Genomic DNA, 16,051 nt, shown 5'->3' with positions numbered 1-16,051 from the left:
AAGCCTATTCGTGACAATAAGCGATTTTCATTTTCATTCATTTCATTTCGGTAGGCTATTGCAGAAAATAAGTATGGGATTGAAGGTGATTTAGCGGTTTGTTTCAGTAATTGGCTAGCTAAAAGAAGACAAAGGGTGGTGGTTGATGGCAAATGTTCATCCTGGAGTTCAGTTACTAGTGGTGTACCGCAAGGATCTGTTTTGGGGCCACTGCTGTTTGTCATTTTTATAAATGACCTGGAAGAGGGTGAAGAAGGATGGGTTAGTAAATTTGCAGATGACACAAAGGTCGGTGTAGTTGTGGATAGTGCTGAAGGATGTTATACGATACAGAGGGACATAGATAAGCTGCAGAGCTGGGCTGAGAGGCGGCAGATGGAGTTTAATGCGGAAAAGTGTGAGGTGGTTCACTTTGGAAGGAGTAACAGGAATGCAGAGTACTGGGCTAATGCCAAGATTCTTGGTAGGGGGATTGAGTTTCGGAGCCACAAGGTCATGTTGCAGCTGTACATAACTCTGGTGCAGCCGCTCCTGGAGTACTGCGTGCAGTTTTGGTCACCACATTATCGGAAGGATGTGGAAGCTTTGGAAAGGGTTCAGAGGAGATTTACTCGGATGTTGCCTGGTATGGAGGGAAGGTCTTACGAGGAAAGGCTCAGGGACTTGAGGTTGTTTTCGTTAGAGAGGAGAAGGCTGAGAGGTGGCTTAATAAAGACATATAAGATAGTCAGAGGGTTACATAGGGTGGACAGTGAGAGTCTTTTTCCTCGGATGGTGATGACCAACACGAGGGGACATAGCTTTAAATTGAGGGGTGATAGATGTAGGACAGATGTCAGAGGCAGTTTCTTTACTCAGAGAAGTAGACTCGCCAACTTTAAGGGCATTTAAGTGGTCACTGGATAGACATATGGATGAAAATGGAATAGTGTAGGTCAGATAGGCTTCAGATGGTTTCACAGGTCGCCGCAACATCGAGGGCCGAAGGACCCGTACTGCGCTGTAGTGTTCTATGTGGGAGGTGTCCTTGGCCAACCAGACCAAAGGAGGAAGGAAGGTACAGCCAGCAGGAACCACCATTGTGACAACGGACCAGAGCAACTCATGGATCGGATCCACAGCCCTACCAAGCCATCTTTGTGGATAGTATAAACTAATCTTGGTCTCCTACAGAAGATATTTTATGGGTAATATACAGGTTATATTTAATTTATTGAGGGCAGCACAGTGGCACAGTGGTCTCTGCTGCCTCACGGCGCCGAGGTCCCAGGTTCAATCCCAGCTCTGGGTCACTGTCAGTGTGGAGTTTGAATATTCTACCCATGTTTGTGTGGGTTTTGCCCCCACAACCCAGAAATGCGCCTGGTAGGTGGATTGGCCATGCTAAATTACCCCTTAATTGGAAAAAATGAATTGGGTACTCTAAATTTATGTGAAAAAAAATTTAATTTATTATATATTTATTAAAGAATGTTTGAATTTATACCCGTGTTTGTATTTTGTTCTCCTCGGTATTAAAGGACCCTTAGCTAAAATATTTAAGTAAATTAACTGGTTGAAAGTATCTGAATTGGACCGATACAACAGTGGCACTCCAGAATGGACTACGATAAGAAGTGACAACGCATGGGCAGCATGGTGGTTAGCATAAATGTTTCACAGCTCCAGGGTCCCAGGTTCGATTCCCAGCTGGGTCACTGTCTGTGTGGAGTCTGCACGTCCTCCCCGTGTGTGCGTGGGTTTCCTCCGGGTGCTCCGGTTTCCTCCCACAGTCCAAAGATGTGCGGGTTAGGTGGATTGGCCATGATAAATTGCCCGTAGTGTCCTAATAGTAAGGTTAAGGGGGGGGGGGGGGGGGGTGGGGGGGGGGGGGGGGGGGGGAGTTGTTGGGTTACGGGTATAGGGTGGATACGTGGGTTTGAGTAGGGTGATCATGGCTCGGCACAACATCGAGGGCCGAAGGGCCTGTTCTGTGCTGTACTGTTCTATGTTCTACTCCGAAGTTGAACCCCATTTTCTCTAACACTCCTTCTGAGCCTGAAGTAAGAGAGCAAATTCCCCACGTGACGGACAGTTTTCAGTGAGTGAAGTTCTAATACAGATTTCAACCAGCGAATTGGGTGTCTGGAACGTGAGGTTTCCAAACTTCGTCTTCAGTCTGGATAGCCAAGAGAATTGGAATACGCTGGAGGAGGGAATTTAGTGTAAACCGTCCCCCACCCCAATTGATTCTCATATCCATCGCTGCAAGCCCGGATGTTAAAAGAACTGTCATGGCTAGTTGTGCTGATTGGGAGGAAGTCCACCGCACGTATTTAAATTTCTAAAAACCCAGATGGGTAGAGTGGTGCGACATCCCAAAATTGGATCCAGGATCCGAGGAGAGGATTTTTGGAAGCATGCCCACAAAGAATTGGGTAAACGGGCCCCCAAACGAAGTAAAGCAATTTTTGATTGTCAGTTGTTTAGAACAGCTCAGAGGAAGAGAGAAATAACTAATTCAGGTCAAAGCTCAAATGACAACTGAAATATGATCTAGAAGGTGCCAGTGCACGCATCCAGCAGCTAGAGGAAAGAAACAATAGTAACCTGATCCATATGAGCGAATTTCAGTTACAGGGCAATAAGGCTCATCGAAAAGCGCAGCGTGCAGTCCATGAGAGACACACCACGCTGGAACAATCAGAAGAGGTTAAGCAACAATGCAATGACCTGCAAGTGGCAGTGAAAGTCCTGCATCAGACAAGAAAAGAGCATGGTGCCCACATAACAGACAGCCACAAATGCCTGCACGAGATAGAAAAATTACAATCTAAATTAACTATCAAAAGGAGAGCCGTGATCGCTTTTACTGTACAGTCCGGGGGCAATGATCCAGAAGCAAAATGGGATGAATTAGAAGAGGATGCCTGGGCCTATGCGACAGTCAGCCCCAATACAGACTGTTAACCCTCACCCCCATTTGAAGCACTGGAACTGACCACACCACCCAATCCCATCCCCCTCCCCATGAATCCGGTGACAAACAGGATGACAGAACCCCAACGTGACACCCTACACAATGACCCAACTGACTGACATTGTGAAAGCAATCGGGATGTTCGAACCTTGCAGGGTGAAGGGTGGCGGGTGGGCATTCGACAGGGAGCTGGTCAGCTCTGGAATCAATTCATTGGTGTATTTGGGCAGTTAAAGTGAGCTCAATTAGACCAACATCAGCGATCCACACCCGAATATTCCATGCCAGCGACGACGACCGGAGCGCGTGTGAGAATTACGACTCCGAGGATGATACTCGACGAAGCCTGGGCCATCGGGAAATGACCCACATGTGGGAACGGACATTAAACAAATGAGGCCACCTCCAAACTCAAACCAGTGAGGAACACCTCGAACAGAACTTCATTACATTAGGATTAAAAGCAAATGCCAAGAACGCCTAGATCATGAAGCCACAAGTCTCCTACTTGGGTACAGTAGGGAAGCATGAGATTGAAAGGAAATGTGTCGAGTCTGTCATACACCTTCCCTTACCCAAGGACATTAATTTGTTGCGCTCATTTCTAGGCTTCGTGGGATACTGCCAAAACCACATCGATGGTTTTGCCACCAAGGCCGCTCCCTTTCCGAACTCTTGTGGAAAAATATCCAATGGGTACATCTCAGATCTCAAACAATCCCTAGCACAGGCCCCTGCCTTGCAAGTGCCTGACCCCGATCTCCCATTCGCACTGCCCATTCTGGGTAGTACACCATTTCAATTATATATTCAGCTTAAAACCCCTCACTATCCTCACTGAACACACCCACATACAACTACTACTGAATGGATGGATCAAAGATGGGATGGTCAGCCAGAATAAGATACCCAGATGGATGCCCATGCTCCAGAGCCACGGTATCGCAGTAAAACATACCCCTGTCCTCACCTTCCTAGCAGGCCTGACCTATTGTGGGGACCCATACGAATGTCAGTTCCTCGCACTAAATGACCCCAAGCGGCCATTCCTGCCAAACCAAAAGGATGGAACCTCCCAGGACAGCCGCACTTTAAAATCTTTGTAGATTGGTCTTCCATGGTGGAAGGAAGAAACAGGATGCAGCATTTATGTGAAAGACGAGAAAGGCAAGCCCCCACCACCACCCCCCACCCCCCCAGAGGGAAATAGCCTTAAAACTTCCCACACAAAGTGCCCAGGCTGCAGAGCGAGCCATAGATTATACGGTCAGCCACCCCAACCTGTTCCCACCTCAGCAGAAAGCATGCATGTCTGAGGTAGCCTGACAGACGCACTACAGTTATGGGAAGCAAAGGGATTTGTCACTGCAGATGGTAAACCTCTGTCCTCAGCACCCCTATCAAGATTCATTTATGCGTCAGGCCACCCAAGGCGGTGACTACAGCATCATCAAAGTTAAGACCCACCACTGCACCTCCCCACTTGGGAATATCAGGGTAGATGAATTGGCCAAACAGGGAGCCCAGGAAAGAAATTTCTATCAACTGACAAGTTATCGAACATATCAAAGCGGTAACTCTCAGCCAGACAAAAGTCCTGAAGCAGATACAAGAAGTGGCATACCCCACCTCCTTTGAACACTCCACCTTCAAGACAGCTGAATCCTCAAAGACAACCTATACATGGTTCCGACCAGGGACGTGAATCAAATAATCTTTCAAAATCACAATGTCCAGGGCCATCAGGGTACAGATACCACAAGCAAGTGAATCAAGAGACGGCACCCCCTGGTACCAGGACTCCCAAAACCGCTTGACCAGGGGCTCACCACCAGAGTTGGTAGCACAGTGGGTACCCGGTAGCCAAAGCACACTCACGTAGGTTCTCTCCTCTAAAGGAGGCATCAGGATATCTTGGTTCCAATTGTAATTAGCTTTTTCCGCCCACTTCACGCTATACTGTGTCATAACTCTCCAATCAATAGCAGCCTGTTTGAGGGATAAAGAACATAGTTAACCATTCCTACTACAATGGAGTCTTCACCTATTTACACATTTCTATGTGACTGTCCCTTCGTGGCATAAAAAGACAACGCTGCAATTGAGTCATCACATTTTCTTTCGTGGCGCAGCTTCCGGATGCGTCCATTTACATCAGGAGAGTACCCGAGCCCACGCAGCTCCAGCTACCAACTCTTTACCTTACCCCACTCCTTTCTCCTGTGGGCAGAACGAATCCCCGCTCCAGGAAACCCCCCACCCTACTCACTTTGCCTGTGGGTGGCACTAATCCATGCCCAAGAAACATCTTATCCCATTAAACACTGATTTCAAAACCAAATTCTGATGGTCACACAAACAACCATTGCACGACAACCCAACCCTATTAAACACGGATTTTTGAATGTAGACAACTCACTGGGCACGCACCCGAAAGGTACTGATGGTCTATTATTTATGTACCTCTGTTCGGTTGTAATTTTATTTTAATTAATGTCCTTTTTTTTTGAAGGGGGGGAATTCAGGTATTGATGATAATAACAGATGCTACTGTTATTGGGCAGCACAAGTGAATAGCACTGTGGCTTCACAGCGCCAGGGTCCCAGGTTCGATTCCCCGCTGGGTCACTGTCTGTGCGGAGTCTGCACGTACTCCCCGTGTCTGCATGGGTTTCCTCCGCGTGCTCCGGTTTCCTCCCACAGTCCAAAGACGTGCAGGTTAGGTGGATTGGCCATGATAAATTGCCCTTAGTGACCAAAAAAAGGTTAAGAGGGGTTATTGGCTTACTTAAGTTGGTCGGTGCAAAACCGATGGGCCAAATGACCTCCTTCTGCACTGTATGTTCTATGTTCTACTCTGATCTCTCCAGAATGACCTTCATATGGCTCTGCTACATAGATACATAGAAGATAGGAGCAGGAGGCGGCCTTTTGGCCCTTCGAGCCTGCCCCGCCATTCATCATGATCATGGCTGGTCATCCAACTCAATAGCCTAATCCTGCTTTCTCCCCATAGCCTTTGATCCCATTCTCCCCAAGTGCTATATCCAGCCGCCTCTTGAATATATTCAAAGTTTTAGCAATGAATTCCACAGGCTCACCACTCTGTGTGAAGAAATGTCTCCTTATCTCTGTCCAAAATGGTTTACCCTGAATCATCAGGCTGTGACCCCTGGTTCTGGACACACTTATTATTGGTAACATCTTCCCCACATCTACCCTGTCTAGTCCCATTAATATTTCATAAGTCTCTATGAGATCCCCCCTCATTCTTCTGAACTTCAGCGAGAACAATCCCAACCTAGTCAATCTCTCCTGCTATGACAGTCCCGCCATCTCTGGAATCAGTCTGGTAAACCTTCGCTGCACTCCCTCGAGAGCAAGAACATCCTTCCTCAGAGAAGACGACCAAAACTGCACACAATACTCCAAACGTGGCCTCACCAAGGCCCTGTATAATTGCAGCAACACATCCCTGCTTCTACACTCGAAACCTCTTGTACTGAAGGCCAACATACCATGAGCCTTCTTTACCGCCTGCTGCACCTGCACGTTTACCTTCAATGAATGGTGCACAAGGACACCCAGGTCCTGCTGTATACTCCCCTCTCCCAATTTACAACCATTCAGGTAGTAATCTGCCTTCCTGTTTTTGCTTCCAAAATGAATAACCTCACACTGATACAAATTATACAGCATCTGCCATTGGTTTGCCCACTTGCCTAACCTGTCCAGATCTTGCTGTAGGATCTCTGCATCTTCATCACAATTCACCCTCCCACCTAATTTGGTATCATCTGCAAACTTTGAGATGTTACATTTTGTTCCCTCATCCAAATCATTAATATATATTGTGAATAGCTGGGGTCCCAGCACCGATCCCTGTGGTACCCCACTGGTTACTGCCTGCCAATTTGAAAAGGACCCATTAATCCCTACTCTTTGTTTCCTCTCTGCCAATCAGTTTTCTATCCACTTCAATACAATCCCCCAATCCATGCGCTTTAATTTACCTGGGATTAATCATCCCAGAATGGACACAACAGCCCTGGACCGCAGCGCGGTAGCATTGTGGATAGCACAATCGCTTCACAGCTCCAGGGTCCCAGGTTCGATTCTGTCTTGGGTCATTGCCTGTGCGGAGTCTGCACATCCTCCCCGTGTGTGCGTGGGTTTCCTCCGGGTGCTCCGGTTTCCTCCCACAGTCCAAAGATGTGCAGGTTAGGTGGATTGGCCATGATAAATTGCCCTTAGTGTCCAAAATTGCCCTTAGTGTTGGGTGGGGTTGGTGGGTTATGGGGATGGGGTGGAGGTGCTCTTTCCAAGAGCCGGTGCAGACTCGATGGGCCGAATGGCCTCCTTCTGCACTGTAAATTCTATGAAATTCTATGAAATTTCACAGATTGCAGAACAGAAGATCAGCCTGCGATACTCAGGATATATGTGGTTCACACCACCAGATATAGGCGAGTGTGAGAATGACATTTTATGGGTATGTTTCCAATAGCAGCGTCACCTGTAGGTGCAACAACCACAGGAAGGACAATGGGAAATCTGATTATTGCTTCCTAAGGACGGCCCTCACCAGCGACTGGTGGGCATACACTAACCATGGATTCATGGAGCTAGCTTGCCTAGCCCATGGCCTGGAATTAGGTCAGAGGTGCCCTGGTAAAATAATACAAAATGAGGACATCTACTACGTAATGAGTGGAAACCGACAGCTGGAACACCCTTCCCCATTTGCCCTGACGCCACCCAGGTCCTCAAAATGGCTTATTAAAACACACTGAGAAGTCCTTATTCGAAAACACCCATTACGAATGAGTACCTGTAGTGGTCGACCTAGCTGGAACATAATTACCAGACTGGTTCCACTCTCCGCGTAAGAAGTTATATCTCCACTTGACCCAAATCTACTGAGCAGAAAGACTTGGACAGATGGAGGGAGAAGAAACGCCCAGGTCTAAAGGGCAGAAGGGCAGGGAAGTCCTGAATGACTTTGCAACTGCATATGGGGAAGAGGTGTCCACAATTAACACAATTGACTTGGCTGATATAGCCTATAAGTTCAGAGTCCTAACATGGCAGGTTAAACTGACTTTGGGCAGTTTAAACAAGAATGCTCGGCAAGATGCCGAGGGAGATTTGGCTGCTGTACTCGATGGACACCCCCAAACTATCAGATCACCCAAGGGAGGGTTGAAGATGGCAGACAACAGAATCTGACGCTGTGTAGCATATATGGGCAATGGATGGTCGAGCGAGCAGTTCAGGGAAAACCTCGACCAAGGTAGGAGGGGAAAGGTTGTGCCCTGGATCAGTGACGAACAAATGGAACACTTATACCAAGGGAAAAGACATTTGAATATCAGTAACTGACCAAGGTCTGGTCTAATGACAGTTGCAAAGGAACCCCCGGAACCTAACTAGGGATGGTGTTAAGAGATCAGTATTTTTAAAAGGCAAGGCCAGGTTGAGACTCTGTGAAGCCGAAAACATACGAGTTATTCAAGGGGAATGTGAATGGAATCCAGGGAACCTCCCACACGTGGTTCAGAAAGGAGAGAAGCCAATCTGGAGAAATGTGAACACAAAGAGTCGTGTGTCCCTATCCGGTATACGAGTGGAAAGGATCCAAGGACTTGAATTGCTGTTGATGTAGGTATGATCTATGTATTTGGTTTCAGTCATTGTATATTTATTTTTTGTGTACTTGGGTTTATATTTGATTACATGCATCATTGGTGTGATGTACGTTATTCAGCATATGTAATGTATTAAGTCACTATAGAAGGGTAAGGATCTATATTGATACACACAAGATTTGGTGGTGCAGTGGTTAGCATTGCTGCCTCAGGGCGCCGAGGTCCCAGGTTCGATCCCGGCTCTGGGTCAATGTCCATGTGGAGATTGCACATTTTCCCCGTGTTTGCATGGGTTTCACCCTCACAACCCAAAGACGTGCAGTTGGGTGGATTGGCCAAACTAAATTGCCCTGAATTGGAAAAAATTAATTGGGTACTTTAAAAAAAGTAATTTAACGGTTTGAAAATATCAGAGTTGGACAGACACAACAGTACGGCCACTACCCCGCCCTCAAATCAAAGCATGTCTGATATATCTACGCCACCCAGCTTCTCTTTACCGTCAATCGGTCCACCTCTCTTAGGTGTGTCTCCTGAAGAAAGAAAATGTCAATCCCCAGGCTTTTTAGATGGGCAAAATTTAACTTTTCATTGGTCTGCGAGTCCCCTCACATTCCAGTTGACCACCATGATAGGGTGGGGAAAGTTTCTGCCCTCCCACTTCCGTGGGGTCAGTCATACATAGCTTGTGGTCACACCCCTGCATGCCCGGTTTCCCTTTGTTCATGGGTCAAATATGGCCCTGCCTCCTTCCTCTTTCCAACCAACTCCAGTGTGATCCATTGTGACCAGCATGCTACACTCCCTCACCTCCCACCGCCCCCCCAACCCCCAGCACCTCTGCACCTGCAGACCCGCTTCCTTTTCCGCACTTCTCCCATTATCTCCCCTCCCTTGCCTGCCTTCCCATCCTTTTCCCTTGCCTCTCATTCCCTGTTCCACTCAGCTTGCTCCTCTACAACCCACCTTGCTCCTGCCAGGTGTTCTCCCCTCTCAGCAGATAAGCCGCAACACCTTCCTCTTTTTACTCCCGTGCACCCGCTTGCTCACTAGTGTGTTTGCTCTCCCGGGAAAATGAACATAGAACATAATAGCGCAGTACAGGCCCTTCGGCCCTCTATGTAGCGCCGACCTGTGAAACCACTCTAAAGCCCATCTACACTATTCCCGTATCATCCATATGTTTATCCAATGACCGTTTGAATGCCCTTAGTGTTGGCGCATCCACTACTGTTGCAGTCAGGGCATTCCACGTCCTTACTACTCTCCGAGTAAAGAACCTACCTCTGACATCTGTTCTATATCTATCTCTCCTCAATTTAAAGCTATGTCCCCTCATGCTGGACATCACCATCCGAGGAAAAAGGCTCTCACTGTCCACTCTATCTAATCCTCTGATCATCTTGTATGCCTCAATCAAGTCACCTCTTAACCTTCTTCTCTCTAACAAAAACAGCCTCAAGTCCCTCAGCCTTTCCTCATAAGATCTTCCCTCCATACTAGGCAACATCCTGGTAAATCGCCTCTGCACCCTTTCCAATGCTTCCACATCCTTCCTATAATGCGGCGACCAGAATTGGACACAATACTCCAAATGCAGCTGCACCAGAGTTTTGTACAACTGCAACATGACCTCATGGCTCCGAAACTCAATCCCTCTACCAATAAATGCTAACACACCGTACGCCTTCTTAACAACCTTCTCAACCTGGGTGGCAACTTTCAGGGATCTATGCACATGGACACCGAGATCTCTCTGCTCATTCACACTAAGTGCAATAAAGAGGTATAGGAACAAGGCAGACATGAGATTTAGATCAACATTCATATGAACGATTAAACATACAAATTTCCATGTTATAATTATTGCAATATTCAAGACAGGATAGTCATAGAATAGAATCAGCGAATCACCATAGCAGAAGGGGACATTTGGCCCAGACACCGACACTCTGAAAAAGCAGCCAACCAAGGCCACTCCTATGTTCTGAAGCTGCAACCCCCACCTAAACTTTTGGCCACACTAAGTGGCAATTTAGCATGGCCAATCCACCTAACCATCTTTGGACTGTGGGAGGAAACCCACGTAGACACAAGGAAAACATGCCAACTCCACACAGACAGGATATCACCAAAGGTCAGAATTGAACCCAGGTCCCTGGCGTGGTCCTCAGTGGATCCAGGTCCTCAGTGGTGCCATCTTTGGTGGTGATGCCACTTGCAACTCTCACTCTTCAGGTCTCTGCTGATATCCAGGACGAGATAAAGAAACTGGGATCCTCAAAACTGGATTCTGCTAACCCGGACTAAGACCTCTTCAGCTTTCTGGATGGTGTTGAGCGTCTTGGCTGCAGCATATTTAAGTTAACACTCATTATGCAATCCCAAAGGTGCCGATGAACCCCAATGGGCCACAACCGTCTGCAACATACCAACACAGGAAAATAAAGTTTCACCAGTATTCCCCACAAAGAGAATATACTCGATACTGCAAATATTCACGCAAATTTATGGGTGGCACGGCAGCACAGTGGTTTGTACAGTTGCAGGGTCTCCGGTTCGATTCCCGGCTTGGGTCACTGTCTGTGCAGAGTCTGCACTTTTTCCCCGTGTCTGCGTGGGTTTCCCCCGGGTGCTCCGGTTTCCTCCCACAGTCCAAAGGTGTGCAGGTTAGGTGGATTAGCCATGCTAAATTGCAATTAGTGTTCACAAAGGTTGGGTGGGGTTATGGGGTTAGGGTGGAGGTGTAGGCTTGGATAAGGTGCTCTTTCCAAGGGCCGGTGCAGACTTGACGGGCTGAATGTCCTCCTTCTGCACTGTAAATTCAATGATTCACATGAAGCAAGTATAAAGTTGAGAGAACAGTACAACAACAAAAAATCATCACAGCAAATTATACCCAATCTCAAGACACCAATTAATTAATAATTTCTAACATTTTTAGATCAGACAGGACAAGAAAAGTGAAGCAGTTGTAAGATAGACACAAATATAGAAGAAAGAAAGATACTGTGTTGATATTAACTAGTTACTAAATCATAAGCCACCATTTCAAAAAAGGTTTTTGAAGGTACATATTTCACACATCAAACCCTCCCATATTGTTAACCGTAATTTGAGAGATTCCCACAACTAAGATTAAATTTGAGTTACGCCAGGCCTGACCTCATTACAGCCTTGGTTCAAACATGGACAAAAGAGCTGAGAGCCAGAGGTGAGGAGAGTGACTGCACCTGCCATCAAGGCAGTATTTGACCGAGAATGGCATCAAGGAGCTCTAGCAAAACTGGAGTCAATGGGAATCGGGGGAAACTCTCCGCTGGTTAGAGTCATAGCTGCCACAAAGGAAGATGTTTTTGGTGGTTGGAGGTCAATTATATCAGCTCCAGCTCCAGGACATCACTGCAGGAGTTCCTCGGGGTAGTATCCTAGGCATAACCACCTTTAGCTGTTTCATCCTTGACCTCCCTTCCATCATCAGGTCAGAAGTGGGGATGATCGCAGATGACTGCACAACGTTTAGCATCCTTCGTGACTCCTCAGATAATGAAGCAGTGTGTCCAAATGCAGCAAAACCTGGACAACATCCCAGGCTGCTGGCAAGTGGCAAGTTACATTTGCGCCATAGAAATGCCAGGCAATGACCATCTCCAACAAGAGAGGATCTAACCATCGCCGCTTGACATTCAATGGCATTACCATTGCTCAAACTCCACAATCAACATCTTGGGGCTTACCATCGAGCAGAAACTGAATTGGACTAGCCACATTAATACCATGGCTACCAGAGCAGGTCAAAGGTGAGGAGTGCTATGGCTCCTGACCCCAAAAGCCTGTCCACCATCTATAATTCACGAATCAGGAGTGTAATGGAATAAGAACAAAGAACAAAGAAAATTACAGCACAGGAACAGGCCCTTCGACCCTCCCAGCCTGCGCCGATCCAGATCCTTTATCTAAACCTGTCTCCTATTTTCCAAGGTCTACTTCCCTCTGTTCCCGCACATTCATATACCTGTCTAGATGCTTCTTAAATGATGCTATCGTGCCCGCCTCTACCACCTCCGCTGGTAAAGCGTTCCAGGCACCCACCACCCTCTGCGTAAAAAACTTTCCACGCACATCTCCCTTAAACTTTCCCTCTCTCACCTTGAAATCATGACCCCTTGTAACTGACACCCCCACTCTTGGGAAAAGCTTGTTGCTGTCCACCCTGTCCATACACCTCAATTTTGTGGACCTCAATCAGGTCCCCCCTCAACCTCCGTCTTTCCAACGAAAACAATCCTAATCTACTCAACCTTTCTTCATAGCTAGCACCCTCCATACCAGGCAACACCCTGGTGAACCTCCTCTGCATCCTCTCCAAGGCATCCACATCCTTCTGGTAATGTGGCGACCAGAACTGCACGCAGTATTCCAAATGTGGCCAAACCAAAGTCCTATACAACTGTAACATGACCTGCCAACTCTTGTACTCAATACCCCGTCCGATGAAGGCAAGCATGCTGTATGCCTTCCTGACTACTCTTATCAACCTGCGTTGCCACCTTCAGGGTACAATGGACCTGAACTCCCAGATCTCTCTGCACATCAATTTTCCCCAAGACCCTTCCATTGACTATATAGTCCACTCTTGAATTTGATCTTCCCAAATGCATCACCTCGCATTTGCCTGGATTGAACTCCATCTGCCATTTCTCTGCCCTGGGGCAGCACGGTAGCATGGTGGTTAGCATAAATGCTTCACAGCTCCAGGGTCCCAGGTTCGGTTCCCGGCTGGGTCACTGTCTGTGCAGAGTCTGCACGTCCTCCCCATGTGTGCGTGGGTTTCCTCCGGGTGTTCCGGTTTCCTCCCACAGTCCAAAGATGTGCGGGTTAGGTGGATTGGCCATGCTAAATTGCCCGTAGTGTCCTAAAAGTAAGGTTAAGGGGGGGTTGTTGGGTTACGGATATAGGGTGGATACATGGGTTTGAGTAGGGTGATCATTGCTCGGCACAACATCGAGGGCCGAAGGGCCTGTTCCGTGCTGTACTGTTCTATGTTCTATGTTCGAAATCTCTCCAATCTATCTATATTTTGTTGTATTCTCTGACAGTCCTCCTCACTATCTGCAACTCCACCAATCTTAGTATCATCTGCAAACTTGCTAATCAGACCACCTATACCTTCCTCCAGGTCATTTATGTAGATCACAAACAACAGTGGTCCGAGCACGGATCCCTGTGGAACACCACTAGTCACCCTTCTCCATTTTGAGACACTCCCTTCCACCACTACTCTCTGCCTCCTGTTGCCCAGCCAGTTCTTTATCCATCTAGCTAGCATACCCTGAACCCCATACGACTTCACTTTTTCCATCAACCTGCCATGGGAAACCTTATCAAACGTCTTACTAAAGTCCATGTATACGACATCTACAGCCATTCCCTCATCAATTAACTTTGTCACTTCCTCAAAGAATTCTATTAGGTTTGTAAGACATGACCTTCCCTGCACAAAACCATGCTGCCTATCACTGATAAGTCTATTTTCTTCCAGATGTGAATAGACCCTATCCCTCAGTATCTTCTCCAACAGTTTGCCTACCACTGACGTCAAGCTCACAGGTCTATAATTCCCTGGATTATCCTTGCTACCCTTCTTAAACAAAGGGACAACATTATCAATTCTCCAGTCCTCCAGGACCTCACCCGTGCTCAAGGATGCTGCAAAGATATCTGTTAAGGCCCCAGCTATTTCGACCCTCGCTTCCCTCAGTAACCTGGGATAGATCCCATCCGGTCCTGGGGACTTGTCCACCTTAATGTCTTTTAGAATACCCAAAACTTCCCCCTTCCGTATGACAACTTGACCGAGAGTATTTAAACATCCATCCCTAGCCTCAACATCCGTCTTGTCCCTCTCCTTTGTGAATACCGATGCAAAGTGCTCATTAAGAATCTCACCCATTTCCTCTGAGTCCACGCATAAATTCCCTCTTTTGTCTTTAAGTGGGCCAATCCTTTCTCTAGTTACCCTCTTGCTCCTTACATACGAATAAAATGCTTTGGGATTTTCCTTAACCCTGTTAGCCAAAGATATTTCATGACCACTTTTAGCCCTCTTTATTGCGAGTTTGAGATTCGTCCTACTTTCCCGATATTCCTCCAAAGCTTCATCAGTTTTGAGTTGCCTCGATCCTACGTATGCTTCCTTTTTCATCTTAGCTAGTCTCACAATTTCACCCGTCATCCACACTCTCCACTCACCAGCACCAACAACACAAGAAGCTCCAGGACAAAGCTGCCCGCTTAATTGCTACCCATTCCACAAACATAAATCCCTCCAAAAGAGAAAATGCTGGAAAATCTCAGCAGGCCTGGCAGCATCTGTAAGGAGAGAGAAGAGCTAACGTTTTGAGTCCAGATAACCCTTTGTCAAAGCTGAAAGACGTTGAAACTGGGAGATATTTATACTGTGGTATCAGGGAATGAAAGAGGAGTCATACCCACAGAAAACAAGGGAAAATAATGCTATTAGCCATAGAAATCAAGGGAAAAAGAGTGCTAATGGCAGTCCCCAGAGAGAATAAAAGGTGTGAAAGGACAAACAACAGAGGAACTAAAATCCAAGGGTAAACTGTGACAGGTGGGAGGGGGGGGGGGGGGGGGGGGGGGGGGGGGGGGGGGGGAGAGAGAGAAAAGGTGAGGGGGGAAATACAAAAAGACAAGAAAGAAAGAAATGGTAAAAGACAGTTAAAATGAAATGGAATGAAAACAAAGGGATCAAGGATCCCTCCACCAACAATGAGTAGTGGCAGCCATGTACACCATCTACAAGATGTACCGCAGGAACTCGCCAAAGTTCCTTCGGCAGCACCTTCCAAACCCATGACCACCATATCTAGAAGGACAAGAGCAGCAGATACCTGGGAACTCCACCACCTGGAGGCTCCCCTCTAAGTCACTCACCACCCTGACTTGGAAATATATCGCCGTTCCTTCACTGTTGCTGGGTTAAAATCCAGGAAGGAACTGCCTCCCCAACAGCATGTGGATGTACCTTCACCGCAGTGGTTTAAGGCGGCAACTTACCACCACCTTCTGAAGGACAACTAGGGATGGGCAATAAATGTTGGCCGAACCAGCGATGCCCACATCTTGTAAATTAATTTTTAAAAAGACCATTCATAGGCCTCTGTAGACATTCCCTTTCAGCCAGATACATGGAAGTGAATAAGTCAACTAAAAAGTGTATATTTAATTATGATTATATGAAGTAATCTGCAGAGATTTATATATTATCTATTTGTTTTGACAAATCTGAAGGGTATTGTCAAGAAGACTCTCCAACTCCACTTACTCCTACAATATCAATTTAGTGGAATCAGTCTCCTCAAAAGATTTATCTCAGACCTCTTTTGTTGATTATATTTACATATGGAAAAAGAGTAGTGGTAGC

At 46.9% G+C, this 16,051-nt stretch overlaps 1 protein-coding gene across 3 annotated transcripts in view; it reads right to left on the bottom strand.

Moving 5' to 3' along the window:
- Positions 1 to 16,051, bottom strand: part of ugt8 (UDP glycosyltransferase 8) — a 335,492-nt gene that overhangs the window by 318,699 nt on the left and 742 nt on the right. The gene's annotated exons all lie outside the window — the stretch shown is intronic.

This window comes from Scyliorhinus canicula, chromosome 3, assembly GCF_902713615.1.
Source record: "Scyliorhinus canicula chromosome 3, sScyCan1.1, whole genome shotgun sequence".
NCBI lineage: Eukaryota > Metazoa > Chordata > Chondrichthyes > Carcharhiniformes > Scyliorhinidae > Scyliorhinus > Scyliorhinus canicula.
This window is presented reverse-complemented; position numbering and strand designations above follow the sequence as displayed.